The sequence below is a fragment of the Panicum virgatum genome, chromosome 3K, assembly GCF_016808335.1.
Source record: "Panicum virgatum strain AP13 chromosome 3K, P.virgatum_v5, whole genome shotgun sequence".
Classification (NCBI taxonomy): domain Eukaryota; kingdom Viridiplantae; phylum Streptophyta; class Magnoliopsida; order Poales; family Poaceae; genus Panicum; species Panicum virgatum.
Genome location: NC_053138.1, coordinates 39,826,879 through 39,831,826, shown reverse-complemented (window position 1 = coordinate 39,831,826; position 4,948 = coordinate 39,826,879). Strand labels below are relative to the sequence as shown.

The 4,948-nt window shown below is 44.6% G+C and overlaps 1 long non-coding RNA gene across 1 annotated transcript; it reads right to left on the bottom strand.

Annotated features, from left to right (window-relative positions):
- Window positions 1–518: 518 nt before the first annotated feature.
- On the bottom strand, window positions 519–2,886 carry LOC120699171. Its single transcript, XR_005685260.1, has 2 exons — window positions 1,412–2,886; window positions 519–1,076 (listed from the first exon to the last, which is right to left on the bottom strand). It is a non-coding gene; the product is annotated as an uncharacterized LOC120699171 (long non-coding RNA).
- Window positions 2,887–4,948: the final 2,062 nt, after the last annotated feature.

Sequence of the window (4,948 nt, the reverse complement as noted above, 5' to 3'; positions counted from 1 at the left end):
GCATCACAGTTCCGAGGATGGCCGACCCAGCTAAAAAGTTTAGCGGCTGCTGTGATCCACCCGATGAGCATCACAGGGCCAATGATTTTCGGGCGACGTGGCAAGGCTGCCCCAGCGCCTCCCCCGCCACGATGTTATCGTAGATGCCTACGTATTTTATTTTAGGCTATCAGACTACTGTTTGAGAATGAATAATGCAGTCTAGAGAAACCTGTATATTATTAAGAACATGTGTGTCCTTGTTTGATTTGTCTTATGATTTGGCTAAACAGGAGATGCAAGATATTAGCATTTAATTTGTCTTCTCGATGCCGGTCTTGCCGTGGCGTGGCGAATTAATTTTGACTAAGCTCATTCAGTGAACCTGGAGCCTATATGCCTAGCATTTGTATAGCCCAAATTATATGTATGCGCTTCGTTTTTGATAGTCTACATGCAAATGATGAGTGTAAGGAGACCACATGCATGTTACCATGGATTTTGGCATCCCTACTGCAAAAACCGTTTTTAGAGGCAGGTAAAAATAAATTTGTATGGACGAACATCTCACCCACCTCTAGTTTTTTTTCTAAAAATATCTTTAAAAATATTTTTTTCAAGGGCGAGTAACATGGCCACCCTTAAAAATCATTTTATGGATGGATGATGCCCTCATCCGTTTCTAGAAATAAATTTTTAGAAACGGGTGAAGACATAACCCACCTCTAGTTTCAGTTTCAGGACGGGTCACGCGGTCACCCGCTCCTACAAACCAAATACAAAAAAAAAATGGCCGCCGTGCACGCGGCCCTGCCGCCGCCATGCATGCTCCTGCGGCTCTGCGCTGGTGTCGCGCCGCTGCTCCTGCGGCCCCACGCCGGCGGTCGCGTGGTCCCGTGCCACCGTGAGCACTGCTCCTGCGGCCTTGCGCTGCTCGTCCAGCCCCGCGCCGTCAAGTTCACGGTCCCGCGCTGCTGTGCGCACGGCCTCGCCGCCGCTGCTCTGCCGCACCCACGCCGCAGCTCCCGCTCCCGAAGCTGACTGCACCACTGCTCCCGCTCACGGTGGACGGCTTCGTACTGCAGGAAATCAAGAACCTGCAGTGGAACTTTGAAACTTCAAATAAAATTACTTCCTGAAAACACAACTGATCAAGCTGAAATTTCAACCATAGATGTGAAACCACTAGGCCTAACAGATCCACGAAGAAGATTGCGAAATGATCAAGAATCCATCACGAATCAAGCGAAAAACCAAATGCCCTATCAAGAACTCGTATTTGGGGAAAACTCAAAATCCGAGCCGATTCGTGAGAGATTTGGAGGGGAATTGAAGCAATATTGCTCAAAAAGATCCTAGCAACAAAACCCCTCAAGAAATTTCATGAATTTAGTGCAAAACCGCAATGAACAAAAATCACCTAAAAACCCACCGAAAATCGCAGAAAAAAAACAAAATCTTGTAGAGGCCATGTCGTGGTGCTTGCGCGGACGGAGAGGCGGAGGGGCTTGGCCAGGCTCGTGATGCTTGCGGTGCTGAGCGAGGAGGGAACATGGATTGGAACGAGAGAGATGGGGAGGGGATTGGAGGGAGAGAGAAGGAAAAGGTGGAGAGAAACAACAGAAGGGTGATGTAGTGGTTATGATGGGGCGCGAATTGGTGGAGCGCGTGGGGTGCGGATCGCGTGGGGTGTGGATGGATGCGCGATTGGTGGAGCGCGTGGGGCATGGATCGATGACGTCGCGATGTGACGATCTGGATTGGTGAGGCGGGTGTGGCGTCACCCGTCCTAAGAATTCATTTCTACGGGCGGGTGGTACCCGTCTTTAGAAATTTATTTTCAGAGGCCGGTGATGTCCTTGCTTGTTTTTAAAAATGTTTTTTTCATTTTATTCTAAAAATTTATTTAAATCTTTAAATTAGTAAAATAAATTAAAAAAATATGAAACTTTCACATCATGATTAGTGTGAACTATAGAGACAAAAAAATGCCAAATATATTTCAGTGTATCTAAAGGTTAAGATTGTGGAAAGATCAAAGTATGATTTAAGTTGTATGAGATACTATATAGTAATAGCTATTAGAGAATTTATAATAATATTTTGGACCATTAGATGACCTCAAATAAAAAATTTATCAACTACAAAGTTTTAGATCTTGTCATTCTCTACAATTTTGATATAAAGTTTGACTTCATCCGAGATCATATAAAAAAATTATGAATTTTTTATGTGGAACCATTTGTAGGGGCATTCTCTACAATTTTGTTATTAAGTTTGTCTTCATCCGAGATCATATAAAAAAGTTATGAATTTTTTTGTGTACAACTATTTGTAGGGGTCTTGAAAATGACGCTCATTTTTGGGGCAGGTGAGGGGTGATTTGCCTCTAAAAATTCTTTTGTAGGTGTTCCTACAAATTGTTTTTGTAGTAGTGCACCGCGCACGTTAGCATCTATGACATAGCATGAACTAGTATATGACATGATTTTGGTTAGTTCAGTTAATAAATTGATGGACATGCTCTCTTATACGTGGAGCATGCTGCTTTGTTTTCTTTTTCAGTTTGCATTTTTTACCATCAATGAACAGCCATAGATGAACAGGCCTCGGGTATAGTTGCCGGCAGCGGGCGGCAGCGACCGAGCCATGGCGAAGTCATAACCAAGTTGTGTCTTGGATGGAGCCAAGATCGCTTCCAAACCAATCTTTTGCCATGAAACTTTGGATTGAGCCAAGTCCACACCAGTTTCATTGATGAACCCAACGGGATGGAGCCGAGCTTGCGTCCAAAACCGGCGCATGCCAAAGGCACAACTGCCTGCTAGATTTTGTTTACCAGGAACAAAATCGCGTGCAAGACGCAAGCATGATACTCTGCTAGTCTTTCTACCGGCAAAGTACGGAAATCATGATAGAGGGAGAAGGAGGCGATGCTTCTTGCCTGTGGCCGGCGAGCCGGAGGAAGACAGAAATTAGTGCAGCTCCATGAGGCTTCTCACCTTCTTCGGGGACTTCTCGTCCCGCGGCAGCTTGCAGAGACAAATTTCGTTGCCGGCAGCCTGACGGCGTTTCCGGCGAACGGCGCTCGGCGCTCCGGCGCCCTGTTGGTATTTCTCTCTTCCTCTCTGTCTTCTCGGGGAATGGTGGAGCGGTGGATGGAGTGAACGGAGGGAGAGGAGGTTGGGGACGACGGATGATCGGGGAGGAGACCGCTTTCCCGTAGCATTTTGCCTGCTATTTATAGGAGCAAGAGGCAAGCAAAATGGCGCTCCTTTTTCTTGATTTTATTTTCGAATGACGCCGGCGCCTGGGTTTGAATCACCGCGCGCGCGCTGCAGCAGAACGTGGAGACGTGGTGTTTGGACCTCGTCAAATCTGCAAGTTATGCGTTGATTTCATCGGTGTTCAAATGCCTTGGGCGCCCACTAGATCTTTTCGCACGGCAACTAGCCCTCAGGCCTTCTCTTTTGATCATGTGGTTAAGGAAAACGCTTAATTTATTTCCGGCCAGCATGCGCTTTTACGTCACCCACACGTATGTCGCACGTCATATGGATGCGTGCTGCCTTTGGCGATACGAACCTGCAAGTTGTCCGTGAACTTACACGTATAGATTCTTTTTTTTGTGGTATGTATATTTAGCTCAAAGCTACTTATTAATTAGGACGTACGCACTTATTTTTTTTGCTTTTCTCTTTACATTGATCAGTACGCACCTCATTAGTTGAACAAATCAATTTATTATTTGGTTAACGAACCGAGAGAATATTTTCTTTTGTGTGTTCTTTGTATCTTCGAAGTAGTCGGCCGGCCGATGGCGTATTCATCCGAATAGACCATATTTGCATTTGCATGTGGAACGAGTATATATAATTATACTTTGATCTATATTACTTTGCATATTGCCTATATTCCTAGAGGAATGCCCGGACAGCTGGCCGTGTATTCAAGCCGAGCGGATCATATTCATAGCTTTACTTTTATTTTATTTTTTTATTTATGCTGTTTGATTTGGTTTTGATTTGGATAAAATCTAGCCATAAACACATTTTATTTGATAAAGTATAATTATTGCTCATATTTTAGACTATGGTGTCAACACAACTTTCATATGGATATACAGGTAAACTACCTAAATCCCACCGCCTCTCTAATAGAAGGGCAAAGAGGTCTTTTTGCACTGCCGTTACCCACCGTTACCCCTGTTTCATCTAAAAGGGCGCACAAGTCACGGGGAAAAAAACGTGAGGGCATGTACGTGTGACCAAACTTTTTAGGGGCATACAGGTCGACACCAACTTTCATAAGGGCATACACGTAAAAGACTCCCACTGGCTTGGCACCTTGCACCGGTCAGGCATCGCCGGCCAGGTGGTCAGTAGCCTCTACTGCGCATGTCACACCCGATTTTAAGGACAAAACCGAATGCATAACTATATGTATACCAGGATCAAGTTTCATATATATAGAGACATTATAAGTGAATAATCAGTAACAGTATCACGAAAAAGAGAATTAAAACAACTATAAGACTATCAGAGTTATACAGCTTATCCTAGAAATGAAGACTCCAAACTTCACAGGCAATCGACTGGGGGTTGCGTATGCCTATAACTCAGCAACATCTTCAAGGAACTTCATACACATTTTTCCTTCTGAGCAGCAGTAAGCAAGGGTGAGTACACTTATGGTTGGTACTCAGCAAGGCCACAAGAAATAACCAGAATATGATTTGAGCTCATCTTTAAGTTAAATTAATCATGTGAGGGTCCAAGCCGCTCTTAACCGCGAGCACGGCTGATATATCAGTTTTACACTCTGCAGAGGTTGTACACTTTCACCACAATTCGCGTAAAAGTTCCAAAGAACTTTGAACCCAACCACGCATGTGCTAGCTAGGCACAATATCACACGTCCTGAGGTGTGATTGCATAGGGACGCTACGAGTCCTTTCCAAAGAATCTCT